The 17,723-nt window shown below is 51.4% G+C and overlaps 36 non-coding genes across 36 annotated transcripts; all 36 read right to left on the bottom strand.

Moving 5' to 3' along the window:
• Positions 1–720: 720 nt before the first annotated feature.
• Trnas-cga lies at positions 721–802 on the bottom strand. The gene has a single exon. It is a non-coding gene; the product is annotated as a tRNA-Ser (tRNA).
• Positions 803–941: 139 nt separating this feature from the next.
• Positions 942–1,014, bottom strand: Trnak-uuu. Its single transcript has one exon. It is a non-coding gene; the product is annotated as a tRNA-Lys (tRNA).
• A 356-nt stretch (positions 1,015–1,370) lies between these two features.
• Trnas-aga lies at positions 1,371–1,453 on the bottom strand. Its single transcript has one exon. It is a non-coding gene; the product is annotated as a tRNA-Ser (tRNA).
• A 740-nt stretch (positions 1,454–2,193) lies between these two features.
• On the bottom strand, positions 2,194–2,275 carry Trnas-cga. Its single transcript has one exon. It is a non-coding gene; the product is annotated as a tRNA-Ser (tRNA).
• Positions 2,276–2,413: 138 nt separating this feature from the next.
• Trnak-uuu lies at positions 2,414–2,486 on the bottom strand. Its single transcript has one exon. It is a non-coding gene; the product is annotated as a tRNA-Lys (tRNA).
• A 354-nt stretch (positions 2,487–2,840) lies between these two features.
• Trnas-aga lies at positions 2,841–2,922 on the bottom strand. The gene has a single exon. It is a non-coding gene; the product is annotated as a tRNA-Ser (tRNA).
• A 739-nt stretch (positions 2,923–3,661) lies between these two features.
• Trnas-cga lies at positions 3,662–3,743 on the bottom strand. The gene has a single exon. It is a non-coding gene; the product is annotated as a tRNA-Ser (tRNA).
• A 138-nt stretch (positions 3,744–3,881) lies between these two features.
• Trnak-uuu lies at positions 3,882–3,954 on the bottom strand. Its single transcript has one exon. It is a non-coding gene; the product is annotated as a tRNA-Lys (tRNA).
• A 356-nt stretch (positions 3,955–4,310) lies between these two features.
• Trnas-aga lies at positions 4,311–4,392 on the bottom strand. Its single transcript has one exon. It is a non-coding gene; the product is annotated as a tRNA-Ser (tRNA).
• Positions 4,393–5,128: 736 nt separating this feature from the next.
• On the bottom strand, positions 5,129–5,210 carry Trnas-cga. Its single transcript has one exon. It is a non-coding gene; the product is annotated as a tRNA-Ser (tRNA).
• A 140-nt stretch (positions 5,211–5,350) lies between these two features.
• Trnak-uuu lies at positions 5,351–5,423 on the bottom strand. Its single transcript has one exon. It is a non-coding gene; the product is annotated as a tRNA-Lys (tRNA).
• A 355-nt stretch (positions 5,424–5,778) lies between these two features.
• Positions 5,779–5,861, bottom strand: Trnas-aga. Its single transcript has one exon. It is a non-coding gene; the product is annotated as a tRNA-Ser (tRNA).
• A 743-nt stretch (positions 5,862–6,604) lies between these two features.
• On the bottom strand, positions 6,605–6,686 carry Trnas-cga. The gene has a single exon. It is a non-coding gene; the product is annotated as a tRNA-Ser (tRNA).
• A 138-nt stretch (positions 6,687–6,824) lies between these two features.
• Positions 6,825–6,897, bottom strand: Trnak-uuu. The gene has a single exon. It is a non-coding gene; the product is annotated as a tRNA-Lys (tRNA).
• A 354-nt stretch (positions 6,898–7,251) lies between these two features.
• Positions 7,252–7,333, bottom strand: Trnas-aga. The gene has a single exon. It is a non-coding gene; the product is annotated as a tRNA-Ser (tRNA).
• Positions 7,334–8,074: 741 nt separating this feature from the next.
• Trnas-cga lies at positions 8,075–8,156 on the bottom strand. The gene has a single exon. It is a non-coding gene; the product is annotated as a tRNA-Ser (tRNA).
• Positions 8,157–8,294: 138 nt separating this feature from the next.
• On the bottom strand, positions 8,295–8,367 carry Trnak-uuu. The gene has a single exon. It is a non-coding gene; the product is annotated as a tRNA-Lys (tRNA).
• Positions 8,368–8,721: 354 nt separating this feature from the next.
• Positions 8,722–8,803, bottom strand: Trnas-aga. Its single transcript has one exon. It is a non-coding gene; the product is annotated as a tRNA-Ser (tRNA).
• Positions 8,804–9,543: 740 nt separating this feature from the next.
• On the bottom strand, positions 9,544–9,625 carry Trnas-cga. Its single transcript has one exon. It is a non-coding gene; the product is annotated as a tRNA-Ser (tRNA).
• Positions 9,626–9,763: 138 nt separating this feature from the next.
• Positions 9,764–9,836, bottom strand: Trnak-uuu. The gene has a single exon. It is a non-coding gene; the product is annotated as a tRNA-Lys (tRNA).
• Positions 9,837–10,190: 354 nt separating this feature from the next.
• Positions 10,191–10,272, bottom strand: Trnas-aga. The gene has a single exon. It is a non-coding gene; the product is annotated as a tRNA-Ser (tRNA).
• Positions 10,273–11,012: 740 nt separating this feature from the next.
• Positions 11,013–11,094, bottom strand: Trnas-cga. The gene has a single exon. It is a non-coding gene; the product is annotated as a tRNA-Ser (tRNA).
• Positions 11,095–11,232: 138 nt separating this feature from the next.
• Trnak-uuu lies at positions 11,233–11,305 on the bottom strand. Its single transcript has one exon. It is a non-coding gene; the product is annotated as a tRNA-Lys (tRNA).
• Positions 11,306–11,659: 354 nt separating this feature from the next.
• Trnas-aga lies at positions 11,660–11,741 on the bottom strand. Its single transcript has one exon. It is a non-coding gene; the product is annotated as a tRNA-Ser (tRNA).
• A 740-nt stretch (positions 11,742–12,481) lies between these two features.
• Trnas-cga lies at positions 12,482–12,563 on the bottom strand. Its single transcript has one exon. It is a non-coding gene; the product is annotated as a tRNA-Ser (tRNA).
• A 138-nt stretch (positions 12,564–12,701) lies between these two features.
• On the bottom strand, positions 12,702–12,774 carry Trnak-uuu. The gene has a single exon. It is a non-coding gene; the product is annotated as a tRNA-Lys (tRNA).
• Positions 12,775–13,128: 354 nt separating this feature from the next.
• On the bottom strand, positions 13,129–13,210 carry Trnas-aga. The gene has a single exon. It is a non-coding gene; the product is annotated as a tRNA-Ser (tRNA).
• A 740-nt stretch (positions 13,211–13,950) lies between these two features.
• On the bottom strand, positions 13,951–14,032 carry Trnas-cga. The gene has a single exon. It is a non-coding gene; the product is annotated as a tRNA-Ser (tRNA).
• A 138-nt stretch (positions 14,033–14,170) lies between these two features.
• Positions 14,171–14,243, bottom strand: Trnak-uuu. Its single transcript has one exon. It is a non-coding gene; the product is annotated as a tRNA-Lys (tRNA).
• Positions 14,244–14,597: 354 nt separating this feature from the next.
• Trnas-aga lies at positions 14,598–14,679 on the bottom strand. Its single transcript has one exon. It is a non-coding gene; the product is annotated as a tRNA-Ser (tRNA).
• A 740-nt stretch (positions 14,680–15,419) lies between these two features.
• On the bottom strand, positions 15,420–15,501 carry Trnas-cga. The gene has a single exon. It is a non-coding gene; the product is annotated as a tRNA-Ser (tRNA).
• A 138-nt stretch (positions 15,502–15,639) lies between these two features.
• Positions 15,640–15,712, bottom strand: Trnak-uuu. The gene has a single exon. It is a non-coding gene; the product is annotated as a tRNA-Lys (tRNA).
• A 354-nt stretch (positions 15,713–16,066) lies between these two features.
• Trnas-aga lies at positions 16,067–16,148 on the bottom strand. The gene has a single exon. It is a non-coding gene; the product is annotated as a tRNA-Ser (tRNA).
• Positions 16,149–16,888: 740 nt separating this feature from the next.
• On the bottom strand, positions 16,889–16,970 carry Trnas-cga. Its single transcript has one exon. It is a non-coding gene; the product is annotated as a tRNA-Ser (tRNA).
• Positions 16,971–17,108: 138 nt separating this feature from the next.
• Trnak-uuu lies at positions 17,109–17,181 on the bottom strand. The gene has a single exon. It is a non-coding gene; the product is annotated as a tRNA-Lys (tRNA).
• A 354-nt stretch (positions 17,182–17,535) lies between these two features.
• Trnas-aga lies at positions 17,536–17,617 on the bottom strand. Its single transcript has one exon. It is a non-coding gene; the product is annotated as a tRNA-Ser (tRNA).
• Positions 17,618–17,723: the final 106 nt, after the last annotated feature.

Below are 17,723 nucleotides of genomic sequence, written 5' to 3'. Positions count from 1 at the left end.
CGACAAGTGCAACTGCTCCTTTACATGCAATCTGACGGCAGAACGCGACATGGCCTCACTCGTTTCTGTAGTGCTTTCGTTGCCAGCACATTAGCCGTTACGACAGTGTATTAGTTTTCGCCTGGACGGGGGCTTGAACACGGGACCTTTGGTTGAAGGTCTAGCGCTCTACCGACTGAGCTATCCGCTCCCTCAGCCGAGCGTTGTAGTACATGCTGCATGGCGTGCGAGTGACTCGCGTGTCGTAACTGCTGGCTTATGGCTCCAATGGCGACTTCACCGACTTCCCACTGACGCACCGCTGACGCTAGTTTTGTGTCGTCTTAAACGATGGACATACTTACAAGCAGCTGCGAGATCTTAAGAAAAGAAACGCTGCACCACTGCTTTTGCCGCACTCGAATGAATCGAATTGCGACTCATAGAAAGAATGAATGCTCGCTCTGTCCTACACTTTCAAGCACATCTGCGTACTCACGAACACGGCGACGGCGCGACAAAAGGACGGGGGCGCGTTCGTGGGCGTGCGACTGATTTCTGCAGTACTAGCGTCCGTGCGAGGTGAACCGATAGGCACAACAGACAGCGGCCGTCGCGAAACAGTATTCTTAAACATAAATTTCCGTCTTGTTGAGAATGGTGTCACTGGTTTGGATCCGCATTCACCCACGCATGTCACATGTGTGCGAAAATTTCTGCTCGTTTTAATGCAAAATCGCACGCAGCCGGTAGGATTCGAACCTACGCTCCCAGGGGGAATCTGATTTCGAGTCAGACGCCTTAACCACTCGGCCACGACTGCCAGTAGCGCAAGACCCTAGCGACACATGCAACTGCTACCGTTTAAAAGCACTGCAGTGCCAGGAAACGGCGTAGCTGCGTTCTTTTCCGTAGTGCTTACACCGCTACTAAACGTGCGGCTACCAAAGTATTAAAATTTCCGCCCGAACAGGGACTTGAACCCTGGACCCTTAGGTTAAAAGCCTAATGCTCTACCGACTGAGCTATCCGGGCTCACATTACGTGAGCACCCCTCCCACTACGTATACTGACACATTGCCTCATGTCCTTTACTGTTGGGTAATCGTTGCGTGGAGCTGTTACTATTTAAACGTCGTCTGACTGCTGTCTATAAACTCATTGCGCTAGGCTCGTAACAGACTATCGAAGAAAGCTGACACACGATGTAAAGTCAAATTGCAGCAGTTTGTACGTCTCATATGCTACAGCGGAGGAGCTACGTGTTTTTGTCGACGCTCACTGGACAACTGTAAAATTCGCAAGCGTCTCGAACGCAGGGCTTCCCATGTATTCGCTCATTTCACGGTTCCGTTGGAGATGTTCTTCACCTCTTGACACAAAAAAACAAGCGCAGTCGGTAGGACTCGAACCTACGCTCCCAGAGGGGAATCTGATTTCTAGTCAGACGCCTTAACCACTCGGCCACGACTGCCGGTCGCATAGCGGTGTCCCGACAAGTGCAACTGCTCCTTTACATGCAATCTGACGGCAGAACGCGACATGGCCTCACTCGTTTCTGTAGTGCTTTCGTTGCCAGCACATTAGCCGTTACGACAGTGTATTAGTTTTCGCCTGGACGGGGGCTTGAACACGGGACCTTTGGTTGAAGGTCTAGCGCTCTACCGACTGAGCTATCCGCTCCCTCAGCCGAGCGTTGTAGTACATGCTGCATGGCGTGCGAGTGACTCGCGTGTCGTAACTGCTGGGCTTATGGCTCCAATGGCGACTTCACCGACTTCCCACTGACGCACCGCTGACGCTAGTTTTGTGTCGTCTTAAACGATGGACATACTTACAAGCAGCTGCGAGATCTTAAGAAAAGAAACGCTGCACCACTGCTTTTGCCGCACTCGAATGATCGAATTGCGACTCATAGAAAGAAATGAATGCTCGCTCTGTCCTACACTTTCAAGCACATCTGCGTACTCACGAACACGGCGACGGCGCGACAAAAGGACGGGGGCGCGTTCGTGGGCGTGCGACTGATTTCTGCAGTACTAGCGTCCGTGCGAGGTGAACCGATAGGCACAACAGACAGCGGCCGTCGCGAAACAGTATTCTTAAACATAAATTTCCGTCTTGTTGAGAATGGTGTCACTGGTTTGGATCCGCATTCACCCACGCATGTCACATGTGTGCGAAAATTTCTGCTCGTTTTAATGCAAAATCGCACGCAGCCGGTAGGATTCGAACCTACGCTCCCAGGGGGAATCTGATTTCGAGTCAGACGCCTTAACCACTCGGCCACGACTGCCAGTAGCGCAAGACCCTAGCGACACATGCAACTGCTACCGTTTAAAGCACTGCAGTGCCAGGAAACGGCGTAGCTGCGTTCTTTTCCGTAGTGCTTACACCGCTACTAAACGTGCGGCTACCAAAGTATTAAAATTTCCGCCCGAACAGGGACTTGAACCCTGGACCCTTAGGTTAAAAGCCTAATGCTCTACCGACTGAGCTATCCGGGCTCACATTACGTGAGCACCCCTCCCACTACGTATACTGACACATTGCCTCATGTCCTTTACTGTTGGGTAATCGTTGCGTGGAGCTGTTACTATTTAAACGTCGTCTGACTGCTGTCTATAAACTCATTGCGCTAGGCTCGTAACAGACTATCGAAGAAAGCTGACACACGATGTAAAGTCAAATTGCAGCAGTTTGTACGTCTCATATGCTACAGCGGAGGAGCTACGTGTTTTGTCGACGCTCACTGGACAACTGTAAAATTCGCAAGCGTCTCGAACGCAGGGCTTCCCATGTATTCGCTCATTTCACGGTTCCGTTGGAGATGTTCTTCACCTCTTGACACAAAAAACAAGCGCAGTCGGTAGGACTCGAACCTACGCTCCCAGAGGGAATCTGATTTCTAGTCAGACGCCTTAACCACTCGGCCACGACTGCCGGTCGCATAGCGGTTGTCCCGACAAGTGCAACTGCTCCTTTACATGCAATCTGACGCAGAACGCGACATGGCCTCACTCGTTTCTGTAGTGCTTTCGTTGCCAGCACATTAGCCGTTACGACAGTGTATTAGTTTTCGCCTGGACGGGGGCTTGAACACGGGACCTTTGGTGAAGGTCTAGCGCTCTACCGACTGAGCTATCCGCTCCCTCAGCCGAGCGTTGTAGTACATGCTGCATGGCGTGCGAGTGACTCGCGTGTCGTAACTGCTGGCTTATGGCTCCAATGGCGACTTCACCGACTTCCCACTGACGCACCGCTGACGCTAGTTTTGTGTCGTCTTAAACGATGGACATACTTACAAGCAGCTGCGAGATCTTAAGAAAAGAAACGCTGCACCACTGCTTTTGCCGCACTCGAATGAATCGAATTGCGACTCATAGAAAGAAATGAATGCTCGCTCTGTCCTACACTTTCAAGCACATCTGCGTACTCACGAACACGGCGACGGCGCGACAAAAGGACGGGGCGCGTTCGTGGGCGTGCGACTGATTTCTGCAGTACTAGCGTCCGTGCGAGGTGAACCGATAGGCACAACAGACAGCGGCCGTCGCGAAACAGTATTCTTAAACATAAATTTCCGTCTTGTTGAGAATGGTTGTCACTGGTTTGGATCCGCATTCACCCACGCATGTCACATGTGTGCGAAAATTTCTGCTCGTTTTAATGCAAAATCGCACGCAGCCGGTAGGATTCGAACCTACGCTCCCAGGGGGAATCTGATTTCGAGTCAGACGCCTTAACCACTCGGCCACGACTGCCAGTAGCGCAAGACCCTAGCGACACATGCAACTGCTACCGTTTAAAGCACTGCAGTGCCAGGAAACGGCGTAGCTGCGTTCTTTTCCGTAGTGCTTACACCGCTACTAAACGTGCGGCTACCAAAGTATTAAAATTTCCGCCCGAACAGGGACTTGAACCCTGGACCCTTAGGTTAAAAGCCTAATGCTCTACCGACTGAGCTATCCGGGCTCACATTACGTGGAGCACCCCTCCCACTACGTATACTGACACATTGCCTCATGTCCTTTACTGTTGGGTAATCGTTGCGTGGAGCTGTTACTATTTAAACGTCGTCTGACTGCTGTCTATAAACTCATTGCGCTAGGCTCGTAACAGACTATCGAAGAAAGCTGACACACGATGTAAAGTCAAATTGCAGCAGTTTTGTACGTCTCATATGCTACAGCGGAGGAGCTACGTGTTTTGTCGACGCTCACTGGACAACTGTAAAATTCGCAAGCGTCTCGAACGCAGGGCTTCCCATGTATTCGCTCATTTCACGGTTCCGTTGGAGATGTTCTTCACCTCTTGACACAAAAAACAAGCGCAGTCGGTAGGACTCGAACCTACGCTCCCAGAGGGAATCTGATTTCTAGTCAGACGCCTTAACCACTCGGCCACGACTGCCGGTCGCATAGCGGTGTCCCGACAAGTGCAACTGCTCCTTTACATGCAATCTGACGGCAGAACGCGACATGGCCTCACTCGTTTCTGTAGTGCTTTCGTTGCCAGCACATTAGCCGTTACGACAGTGTATTAGTTTCGCTGGACGGGGGCTTGAACACGGGACCTTTGGTTGAAGGTCTAGCGCTCTACCGACTGAGCTATCGGCTCCTCAGCCGAGCGTTGTAGTACATGCTGCATGGCGTGCGAGTGACTCGCGTGTCGTAACTGCTGGCTTATGGCTCCAATGGCGACTTCACCGACTTCCCACTGACGCACCGCTGACGCTAGTTTTGTGTCGTCTTAAACGATGGACATACTTACAAGCAGCTGCGAGATCTTAAGAAAAGAAACGCTGCACCACTGCTTTTGCCGCACTCGAATGAATCGAATTGCGACTCATAGAAAGAATGAATGCTCGCTCTGTCCTACACTTTCAAGCACATCTGCGTACTCACGAACACGGCGACGGCGCGACAAAAGGACGGGGGCGCGTTCGTGGGCGTGCGACTGATTTCTGCAGTACTAGCGTCCGTGCGAGGGTGAACCGATAGGCACAACAGACAGCGGCCGTCGCGAAACAGTATTCTTAAACATAAATTTCCGTCTTGTTGAGAATGGTGTCACTGGTTTGGATCCGCATTCACCACGCATGTCACATGTGTGCGAAAATTTCTGCTCGTTTTAATGCAAAATCGCACGCAGCCGGTAGGATTCGAACCTACGCTCCCAGGGGGAATCTGATTTCGAGTCAGACGCCTTAACCACTCGGCCACGACTGCCAGTAGCGCAAGACCCTTAGCGACCACATGCAACTGCTACCGTTTAAAGCACTGCAGTGCCAGGAAACGGCGTAGCTGCGTTCTTTTCCGTAGTGCTTACACCGCTACTAAACGTGCGGCTACCAAAGTATTAAAATTTCCGCCCGAACAGGGACTTGAACCCTGGACCCTTAGGTTAAAAGCCTAATGCTCTACCGACTGAGCTATCCGGGCTCACATTACGTGAGCACCCCTCCCACTACGTATACTGACACATTGCCTCATGTCCTTTACTGTTGGGTAATCGTTGCGTGGAGCTGTTACTATTTAAACGTCGTCTGACTGCTGTCTATAAACTCATTGCGCCTAGGCTCGTAACAGACTATCGAAGAAAGCTGACACACGATGTAAAGTCAAATTGCAGCAGTTTGTACGTCTCATATGCTACAGCGGAGGAGCTACGTGTTTTGTCGACGCTCACTGGACAACTGTAAAATTCGCAAGCGTCTCGAACGCAGGGCTTCCCATGTATTCGCTCATTTCACGGTTCCGTTGGAGATGTTCTTCACCTCTTGACACAAAAAACAAGCGCAGTCGGTAGGGACTCGAACCTACGCTCCCAGAGGGAATCTGATTTCTAGTCAGACGCCTTAACCACTCGGCCACGACTGCCGGTCGCATAGCGGGTGTCCCGACAAGTGCAACTGCTCCTTTACATGCAATCTGACGGCGCAGAACGCGACATGGCCTCACTCGTTTCTGTAGTGCTTTCGTTGCCAGCACATTAGCCGTTACGACAGTGTATTAGTTTTCGCCTGGACGGGGGCTTGAACACGGGACCTTTGGTTGAAGGTCTAGCGCTCTACCGACTGAGCTATCCGCTCCCTCAGCCGAGCGTTGTAGTACATGCTGCATGGCGTGCGAGTGACTCGCGTGTCGTAACTGCTGGCTTATGGCTCCAATGGCGACTTCACCGACTTCCACTGACGCACCGCTGACGCTAGTTTTGTGTCGTCTTAAACGATGGACATACTTACAAGCAGCTGCGAGATCTTAAGAAAAGAAACGCTGCACCACTGCTTTTGCCGCACTCGAATGATCGAATTGCGACTCATAGAAAGAAATGAATGCTCGCTCTGTCCTACACTTTCAAGCACATCTGCGTACTCACGAACACGGCGACGGCGCGACAAAAGGACGGGGGGCGCGTTCGTGGCGTGCGACTGATTTCTGCAGTACTAGCGTCCGTGCGAGGTGAACCGATAGGCACAACAGACAGCGGCCGTCGCGAAACAGTATTCTTAAACATAAATTTCCGTCTTGTTGAGAATGGTGTCACTGGTTTGGATCCGCCATTCACCCCACGCATGTCACATGTGTGCGAAAATTTCTGCTCGTTTTAATGCAAAATCGCACGCAGCCGGTAGGATTCGAACCTACGCTCCCAGGGGAATCTGATTTCGAGTCAGACGCCTTAACCACTCGGGCCACGACTGCCAGTAGCGCAAGACCCTAGCGACACATGCAACTGCTACCGTTTAAAGCACTGCAGTGCCAGGAAACGGCGTAGCTGCGTTCTTTTCCGTAGTGCTTACACCGCTACTAAACGTGCGGCTACCAAAGTATTAAAATTTCCGCCCGAACAGGGACTTGAACCCTGGACCCTTAGGTTAAAAGCCTAATGCTCTACCGACTGAGCTATCCGGGCTCACATTACGTGAGCACCCCTCCCACTACGTATACTGACACATTGCCTCATGTCCTTTACTGTTGGGGTAATCGTTGCGTGGAGCTGTTACTATTTAAACGTCGTCTGACTGCTGTCTATAAACTCATTGCGCTAGGCTCGTAACAGACTATCGAAGAAAGCTGACACACGATGTAAAGTCAAATTGCAGCAGTTTGTACGTCTCATATGCTACAGCGGAGGAGCTACGTGTTTTGTCGACGCTCACTGGACAACTGTAAATTCGCAAGCGTCTCGAACGCAGGGCTTCCCATGTATTCGCTCATTTCACGGTTCCGTTGGAGATGTTCTTCACCTCTTGACACAAAAAACAAGCGCAGTCGGTAGGACTCGAACCTACGCTCCCAGAGGGAATCTGATTTCTAGTCAGACGCCTTAACCACTCGGCCACGACTGCCGGTCGCTTAGCGGTGTCCCGACAAGTGCAACTGCTCCTTTACATGCAATCTGACGGCAGAACGCGACATGGGCCTCACTCGTTTCTGTAGTGCTTTCGTTGCCAGCACATTAGCCGTTACGACAGTGTATTAGTTTTCGCCTGGACGGGGGCTTGAACACGGGACCTTTGGTTGAAGGTCTAGCGCTCTACCGACTGAGCTATCCGCTCCCTCAGCCGAGCGTTGTAGTACATGCTGCATGGCGTGCGAGTGACTCGCGTGTCGTAACTGCTGGCTTATGGCTCCAATGGCGACTTCACCGACTTCCCACTGACGCACCGCTGACGCTAGTTTTGTGTCGTCTTAAACGATGGACATACTTACAAGCAGCTGCGAGATCTTAAGAAAAGAAACGCTGCACCACTGCTTTTGCCGCACTCGAATGAATCGAATTGCGACTCATAGAAAGAAATGAATGCTCGCTCTGTCCTACACTTTCAAGCACATCTGCGTACTCACGAACACGGCGACGGCGCGAACAAAGGACGGGGGCGCGTTCGTGGGCGTGCGACTGATTTCTGCAGTACTAGCGTCCGTGCGAGGTGAACCGATAGGCACAACAGACAGCGGCCGTCGCGAAACAGTATTCTTAAACATAAATTTCCGTCTTGTTGAGAATGGTGTCACTGGTTTGGATCCGCATTCACCCACGCATGTCACATGTGTGCGAAAATTTCTGCTCGTTTTAATGCAAAATCGCACGCAGCCGGTAGGATTCGAACCTACGCTCCCAGGGGGAATCTGATTTCGAGTCAGACGCCTTAACCACTCGGCCACGACTGCCAGTAGCGCAAGACCCTAGCGACACATGCAACTGCTACCGTTTAAAGCACTGCAGTGCCAGGAAACGGCGTAGCTGCGTTCTTTTCCGTAGTGCTTACACCGCTACTAAACGTGCGGCTACCAAAGTATTAAAATTTCCGCCCGAACAGGGACTTGAACCCTGGACCCTTAGGTTAAAAGCCTAATGCTCTACCGACTGAGCTATCCGGGCTCACATTACGTGAGCACCCCTCCCACTACGTATACTGACACATTGCCTCATGTCCTTTACTGTTGGGTAATCGTTGCGTGGAGCTGTTACTATTTAAACGTCGTCTGACTGCTGTCTATAAACTCATTGCGCTAGGCTCGTAACAGACTATCGAAGAAAGCTGACACACGATGTAAAGTCAAATTGCAGCAGTTTGTACGTCTCATATGCTACAGCGGAGGAGCTACGTGTTTTGTCGACGCTCACTGGACAACTGTAAAATTCGCAAGCGTCTCGAACGCAGGGCTTCCCATGTATTCGCTCATTTCACGGTTCCGTTGGAGATGTTCTTCACCTCTTGACACAAAAAACAAGCGCAGTCGGTAGGACTCGAACCTACGCTCCCAGAGGGAATCTGATTTCTAGTCAGACGCCTTAACCACTCGGCCACGACTGCCGGTCGCATAGCGGTGTCCCGACAAGTGCAACTGCTCCTTTACATGCAATCTGACGGCAGAACGCGACATGGCCTCACTCGTTTCTGTAGTGCTTTCGTTGCCAGCACATTAGCCGTTACGACAGTGTATTAGTTTTCGCCTGGACGGGGGCTTGAACACGGGACCTTTGGTTGAAGGTCTAGCGCTCTACCGACTGAGCTATCCGCTCCCTCAGCCGAGCGTTGTAGTACATGCTGCATGGCGTGCGAGTGACTCGCGTGTCGTAACTGCTGGCTTATGGCTCCAATGGCGACTTCACCGACTTCCCACTGACGCACCGCTGACGCTAGTTTTGTGTCGTCTTAAACGATGGACATACTTACAAGCAGCTGCGAGATCTTAAGAAAAGAAACGCTGCACCACTGCTTTTGCCGCACTCGAATGAATCGAATTGCGACTCATAGAAAGAAATGAATGCTCGCTCTGTCCTACACTTTCAAGCACATCTGCGTACTCACGAACACGGCGACGGCGCGACAAAAGGACGGGGGCGCGTTCGTGGGCGTGCGACTGATTTCTGCAGTACTAGCGTCCGTGCGAGGTGAACCGATAGGCACAACAGACAGCGGCCGTCGCGAAACAGTATTCTTAAACATAAATTTCCGTCTTGTTGAGAATGGTGTCACTGGTTTGGATCCGCATTCACCCACGCATGTCACATGTGTGCGAAAATTTCTGCTCGTTTTAATGCAAAATCGCACGCAGCCGGTAGGATTCGAACCTACGCTCCCAGGGGGAATCTGATTTCGAGTCAGACGCCTTAACCACTCGGCCACGACTGCCAGTAGCGCAAGACCCTAGCGACACATGCAACTGCTACCGTTTAAAGCACTGCAGTGCCAGGAAACGGCGTAGCTGCGTTCTTTTCCGTAGTGCTTACACCGCTACTAAACGTGCGGCTACCAAAGTATTAAAATTTCCGCCCGAACAGGGACTTGAACCCTGGACCCTTAGGTTAAAAGCCTAATGCTCTACCGACTGAGCTATCCGGGCTCACATTACGTGAGCACCCCTCCCACTACGTATACTGACACATTGCCTCATGTCCTTTACTGTTGGGTAATCGTTGCGTGGAGCTGTTACTATTTAAACGTCGTCTGACTGCTGTCTATAAACTCATTGCGCTAGGCTCGTAACAGACTATCGAAGAAAGCTGACACACGATGTAAAGTCAAATTGCAGCAGTTTGTACGTCTCATATGCTACAGCGGAGGAGCTACGTGTTTTGTCGACGCTCACTGGACAACTGTAAAATTCGCAAGCGTCTCGAACGCAGGGCTTCCCATGTATTCGCTCATTTCACGGTTCCGTTGGAGATGTTCTTCACCTCTTGACACAAAAAACAAGCGCAGTCGGTAGGACTCGAACCTACGCTCCCAGAGGGAATCTGATTTCTAGTCAGACGCCTTAACCACTCGGCCACGACTGCCGTTAGCGCGGTGTTCTCCCGACAAGTGCAACTGCTCCTTTACATGCAATCTGACGGCAGAACGCGACATGGCCTCACTCGTTTCTGTAGTGCTTTCGTTGCCAGCACATTAGCCGTTACGACAGTGTATTAGTTTTCGCCTGGACGGGGGCTTGAACACGGGACCTTTGGTTGAAGGTCTAGCGCTCTACCGACTGAGCTATCCGCTCCCTCAGCCGAGCGTTGTAGTACATGCTGCATGGCGTGCGAGTGACTCGCGTGTCGTAACTGCTGGCTTATGGCTCCAATGGCGACTTCACCGACTTCCCACTGACGCACCGCTGACGCTAGTTTTGTGTCGTCTTAAACGATGGACATACTTACAAGCAGCTGCGAGATCTTAAGAAAAGAAACGCTGCACCACTGCTTTTGCCGCACTCGAATGAATCGAATTGCGACTCATAGAAAGAAATGAATGCTCGCTCTGTCCTACACTTTCAAGCACATCTGCGTACTCACGAACACGGCGACGGCGCGACAAAAGGACGGGGGCGCGTTCGTGGGCGTGCGACTGATTTCTGCAGTACTAGCGTCCGTGCGAGGTGAACCGATAGGCACAACAGACAGCGGCCGTCGCGAAACAGTATTCTTAAACATAAATTTCCGTCTTGTTGAGAATGGTGTCACTGGTTTGGATCCGCATTCACCCACGCATGTCACATGTGTGCGAAAATTTCTGCTCGTTTTAATGCAAAATCGCACGCAGCCGGTAGGATTCGAACCTACGCTCCCAGGGGGAATCTGATTTCGAGTCAGACGCCTTAACCACTCGGCCACGACTGCCAGTAGCGCAAGACCCTAGCGACACATGCAACTGCTACCGTTTAAAGCACTGCAGTGCCAGGAAACGGCGTAGCTGCGTTCTTTTCCGTAGTGCTTACACCGCTACTAAACGTGCGGCTACCAAAGTATTAAAATTTCCGCCCGAACAGGGACTTGAACCCTGGACCCTTAGGTTAAAAGCCTAATGCTCTACCGACTGAGCTATCCGGGCTCACATTACGTGAGCACCCCTCCCACTACGTATACTGACACATTGCCTCATGTCCTTTACTGTTGGGTAATCGTTGCGTGGAGCTGTTACTATTTAAACGTCGTCTGACTGCTGTCTATAAACTCATTGCGCTAGGCTCGTAACAGACTATCGAAGAAAGCTGACACACGATGTAAAGTCAAATTGCAGCAGTTTGTACGTCTCATATGCTACAGCGGAGGAGCTACGTGTTTTGTCGACGCTCACTGGACAACTGTAAAATTCGCAAGCGTCTCGAACGCAGGGCTTCCCATGTATTCGCTCATTTCACGGTTCCGTTGGAGATGTTCTTCACCTCTTGACACAAAAAACAAGCGCAGTCGGTAGGACTCGAACCTACGCTCCCAGAGGGAATCTGATTTCTAGTCAGACGCCTTAACCACTCGGCCACGACTGCCGTTAGCGCGGTGTTCTCCCGACAAGTGCAACTGCTCCTTTACATGCAATCTGACGGCAGAACGCGACATGGCCTCACTCGTTTCTGTAGTGCTTTCGTTGCCAGCACATTAGCCGTTACGACAGTGTATTAGTTTTCGCCTGGACGGGGGCTTGAACACGGGACCTTTGGTTGAAGGTCTAGCGCTCTACCGACTGAGCTATCCGCTCCCTCAGCCGAGCGTTGTAGTACATGCTGCATGGCGTGCGAGTGACTCGCGTGTCGTAACTGCTGGCTTATGGCTCCAATGGCGACTTCACCGACTTCCCACTGACGCACCGCTGACGCTAGTTTTGTGTCGTCTTAAACGATGGACATACTTACAAGCAGCTGCGAGATCTTAAGAAAAGAAACGCTGCACCACTGCTTTTGCCGCACTCGAATGAATCGAATTGCGACTCATAGAAAGAAATGAATGCTCGCTCTGTCCTACACTTTCAAGCACATCTGCGTACTCACGAACACGGCGACGGCGCGACAAAAGGACGGGGGCGCGTTCGTGGGCGTGCGACTGATTTCTGCAGTACTAGCGTCCGTGCGAGGTGAACCGATAGGCACAACAGACAGCGGCCGTCGCGAAACAGTATTCTTAAACATAAATTTCCGTCTTGTTGAGAATGGTGTCACTGGTTTGGATCCGCATTCACCCACGCATGTCACATGTGTGCGAAAATTTCTGCTCGTTTTAATGCAAAATCGCACGCAGCCGGTAGGATTCGAACCTACGCTCCCAGGGGGAATCTGATTTCGAGTCAGACGCCTTAACCACTCGGCCACGACTGCCAGTAGCGCAAGACCCTAGCGACACATGCAACTGCTACCGTTTAAAGCACTGCAGTGCCAGGAAACGGCGTAGCTGCGTTCTTTTCCGTAGTGCTTACACCGCTACTAAACGTGCGGCTACCAAAGTATTAAAATTTCCGCCCGAACAGGGACTTGAACCCTGGACCCTTAGGTTAAAAGCCTAATGCTCTACCGACTGAGCTATCCGGGCTCACATTACGTGAGCACCCCTCCCACTACGTATACTGACACATTGCCTCATGTCCTTTACTGTTGGGTAATCGTTGCGTGGAGCTGTTACTATTTAAACGTCGTCTGACTGCTGTCTATAAACTCATTGCGCTAGGCTCGTAACAGACTATCGAAGAAAGCTGACACACGATGTAAAGTCAAATTGCAGCAGTTTGTACGTCTCATATGCTACAGCGGAGGAGCTACGTGTTTTGTCGACGCTCACTGGACAACTGTAAAATTCGCAAGCGTCTCGAACGCAGGGCTTCCCATGTATTCGCTCATTTCACGGTTCCGTTGGAGATGTTCTTCACCTCTTGACACAAAAAACAAGCGCAGTCGGTAGGACTCGAACCTACGCTCCCAGAGGGAATCTGATTTCTAGTCAGACGCCTTAACCACTCGGCCACGACTGCCGTTAGCGCGGTGTTCTCCCGACAAGTGCAACTGCTCCTTTACATGCAATCTGACGGCAGAACGCGACATGGCCTCACTCGTTTCTGTAGTGCTTTCGTTGCCAGCACATTAGCCGTTACGACAGTGTATTAGTTTTCGCCTGGACGGGGGCTTGAACACGGGACCTTTGGTTGAAGGTCTAGCGCTCTACCGACTGAGCTATCCGCTCCCTCAGCCGAGCGTTGTAGTACATGCTGCATGGCGTGCGAGTGACTCGCGTGTCGTAACTGCTGGCTTATGGCTCCAATGGCGACTTCACCGACTTCCCACTGACGCACCGCTGACGCTAGTTTTGTGTCGTCTTAAACGATGGACATACTTACAAGCAGCTGCGAGATCTTAAGAAAAGAAACGCTGCACCACTGCTTTTGCCGCACTCGAATGAATCGAATTGCGACTCATAGAAAGAAATGAATGCTCGCTCTGTCCTACACTTTCAAGCACATCTGCGTACTCACGAACACGGCGACGGCGCGACAAAAGGACGGGGGCGCGTTCGTGGGCGTGCGACTGATTTCTGCAGTACTAGCGTCCGTGCGAGGTGAACCGATAGGCACAACAGACAGCGGCCGTCGCGAAACAGTATTCTTAAACATAAATTTCCGTCTTGTTGAGAATGGTGTCACTGGTTTGGATCCGCATTCACCCACGCATGTCACATGTGTGCGAAAATTTCTGCTCGTTTTAATGCAAAATCGCACGCAGCCGGTAGGATTCGAACCTACGCTCCCAGGGGGAATCTGATTTCGAGTCAGACGCCTTAACCACTCGGCCACGACTGCCAGTAGCGCAAGACCCTAGCGACACATGCAACTGCTACCGTTTAAAGCACTGCAGTGCCAGGAAACGGCGTAGCTGCGTTCTTTTCCGTAGTGCTTACACCGCTACTAAACGTGCGGCTACCAAAGTATTAAAATTTCCGCCCGAACAGGGACTTGAACCCTGGACCCTTAGGTTAAAAGCCTAATGCTCTACCGACTGAGCTATCCGGGCTCACATTACGTGAGCACCCCTCCCACTACGTATACTGACACATTGCCTCATGTCCTTTACTGTTGGGTAATCGTTGCGTGGAGCTGTTACTATTTAAACGTCGTCTGACTGCTGTCTATAAACTCATTGCGCTAGGCTCGTAACAGACTATCGAAGAAAGCTGACACACGATGTAAAGTCAAATTGCAGCAGTTTGTACGTCTCATATGCTACAGCGGAGGAGCTACGTGTTTTGTCGACGCTCACTGGACAACTGTAAAATTCGCAAGCGTCTCGAACGCAGGGCTTCCCATGTATTCGCTCATTTCACGGTTCCGTTGGAGATGTTCTTCACCTCTTGACACAAAAAACAAGCGCAGTCGGTAGGACTCGAACCTACGCTCCCAGAGGGAATCTGATTTCTAGTCAGACGCCTTAACCACTCGGCCACGACTGCCGTTAGCGCGGTGTTCTCCCGACAAGTGCAACTGCTCCTTTACATGCAATCTGACGGCAGAACGCGACATGGCCTCACTCGTTTCTGTAGTGCTTTCGTTGCCAGCACATTAGCCGTTACGACAGTGTATTAGTTTTCGCCTGGACGGGGGCTTGAACACGGGACCTTTGGTTGAAGGTCTAGCGCTCTACCGACTGAGCTATCCGCTCCCTCAGCCGAGCGTTGTAGTACATGCTGCATGGCGTGCGAGTGACTCGCGTGTCGTAACTGCTGGCTTATGGCTCCAATGGCGACTTCACCGACTTCCCACTGACGCACCGCTGACGCTAGTTTTGTGTCGTCTTAAACGATGGACATACTTACAAGCAGCTGCGAGATCTTAAGAAAAGAAACGCTGCACCACTGCTTTTGCCGCACTCGAATGAATCGAATTGCGACTCATAGAAAGAAATGAATGCTCGCTCTGTCCTACACTTTCAAGCACATCTGCGTACTCACGAACACGGCGACGGCGCGACAAAAGGACGGGGGCGCGTTCGTGGGCGTGCGACTGATTTCTGCAGTACTAGCGTCCGTGCGAGGTGAACCGATAGGCACAACAGACAGCGGCCGTCGCGAAACAGTATTCTTAAACATAAATTTCCGTCTTGTTGAGAATGGTGTCACTGGTTTGGATCCGCATTCACCCACGCATGTCACATGTGTGCGAAAATTTCTGCTCGTTTTAATGCAAAATCGCACGCAGCCGGTAGGATTCGAACCTACGCTCCCAGGGGGAATCTGATTTCGAGTCAGACGCCTTAACCACTCGGCCACGACTGCCAGTAGCGCAAGACCCTAGCGACACATGCAACTGCTACCGTTTAAAGCACTGCAGTGCCAGGAAACGGCGTAGCTGCGTTCTTTTCCGTAGTGCTTACACCGCTACTAAACGTGCGGCTACCAAAGTATTAAAATTTCCGCCCGAACAGGGACTTGAACCCTGGACCCTTAGGTTAAAAGCCTAATGCTCTACCGACTGAGCTATCCGGGCTCACATTACGTGAGCACCCCTCCCACTACGTATACTGACACATTGCCTCATGTCCTTTACTGTTGGGTAATCGTTGCGTGGAGCTGTTACTATTTAAACGTCGTCTGACTGCTGTCTATAAACTCATTGCGCTAGGCTCGTAACAGACTATCGAAGAAAGCTGACACACGATGTAAAGTCAAATTGCAGCAGTTTGTACGTCTCATATGCTACAGCGGAGGAGCTACGTGTTTTGTCGACGCTCACTGGACAACTGTAAAATTCGCAAGCGTCTCGAACGCAGGGCTTCCCATGTATTCGCTCATTTCACGGTTCCGTTGGAGATGTTCTTCACCTCTTGACACAAAAAACAAGCGCAGTCGGTAGGACTCGAACCTACGCTCCCAGAGGGAATCTGATTTCTAGTCAGACGCCTTAACCACTCGGCCACGACTGCCGTTAGCGCGGTGTTCTCCCGACAAGTGCAACTGCTCCTTTACATGCAATCTGACGGCAGAACGCGACATGGCCTCACTCGTTTCTGTAGTGCTTTCGTTGCCAGCACATTAGCCGTTACGACAGTGTATTAGTTTTCGCCTGGACGGGGGCTTGAACACGGGACCTTTGGTTGAAGGTCTAGCGCTCTACCGACTGAGCTATCCGCTCCCTCAGCCGAGCGTTGTAGTACATGCTGCATGGCGTGCGAGTGACTCGCGTGTCGTAACTGCTGGCTTATGGCTCCAATGGCGACTTCACCGACTTCCCACTGACGCACCGCTGACGCTAGTTTTGTGTCGTCTTAAACGATGGACATACTTACAAGCAGCTGCGAGATCTTAAGAAAAGAAACGCTGCACCACTGCTTTTGCCGCACTCGAATGAATCGAATTGCGACTCATAGAAAGAAATGAATGCTCGCTCTGTCCTACACTTTCAAGCACATCTGCGTACTCACGAACACGGCGACGGCGCGACAAAAGGACGGGGGCGCGTTCGTGGGCGTGCGACTGATTTCTGCAGTACTAGCGTCCGTGCGAGGTGAACCGATAGGCACAACAGACAGCGGCCGTCGCGAAACAGTATTCTTAAACATAAATTTCCGTCTTGTTGAGAATGGTGTCACTGGTTTGGATCCGCATTCACCCACGCATGTCACATGTGTGCGAAAATTTCTGCTCGTTTTAATGCAAAATCGCACGCAGCCGGTAGGATTCGAACCTACGCTCCCAGGGGGAATCTGATTTCGAGTCAGACGCCTTAACCACTCGGCCACGACTGCCAGTAGCGCAAGACCCTAGCGACACATGCAACTGCTACCGTTTAAAGCACTGCAGTGCCAGGAAACGGCGTAGCTGCGTTCTTTTCCGTAGTGCTTACACCGCTACTAAACGTGCGGCTACCAAAGTATTAAAATTTCCGCCCGAACAGGGACTTGAACCCTGGACCCTTAGGTTAAAAGCCTAATGCTCTACCGACTGAGCTATCCGGGCTCACATTACGTGAGCACCCCTCCCACTACGTATACTGACACATTGCCTCATGTCCTTTACTGTTGGGTAATCGTTGCGTGGAGCTGTTACTATTTAAACGTCGTCTGACTGCTGTCTATAAACTCATTGCGCTAGGCTCGTAACAGACTATCGAAGAAAGCTGACACACGATGTAAAGTCAAATTGCAGCAGTTTGTACGTCTCATATGCTACAGCGGAGGAGCTACGTGTTTTGTCGACGCTCACTGGACAACTGTAAAATTCGCAAGCGTCTCGAACGCAGGGCTTCCCATGTATTCGCTCATTTCACGGTTCCGTTGGAGATGTTCTTCACCTCTTGACACAAAAAACAAGCGCAGTCGGTAGGACTCGAACCTACGCTCCCAGAGGGAATCTGATTTCTAGTCAGACGCCTTAACCACTCGGCCACGACTGCCGGTCGCATAGCGGTGTCCCGACAAGTGCAACTGCTCCTTTACATGCAATCTGACGGCAGAACGCGACATGGCCTCACTCGTTTCTGTAGTGCTTTCGTTGCCAGC

The sequence above is a fragment of the Schistocerca americana genome, unplaced genomic scaffold (genome assembly GCF_021461395.2).
Source record: "Schistocerca americana isolate TAMUIC-IGC-003095 unplaced genomic scaffold, iqSchAmer2.1 HiC_scaffold_178, whole genome shotgun sequence".
Lineage (NCBI taxonomy): Eukaryota > Metazoa > Arthropoda > Insecta > Orthoptera > Acrididae > Schistocerca > Schistocerca americana.
Note: the sequence above shows the minus strand (reverse complement) of the source record. Positions and strands in the feature narration are given on the sequence as shown.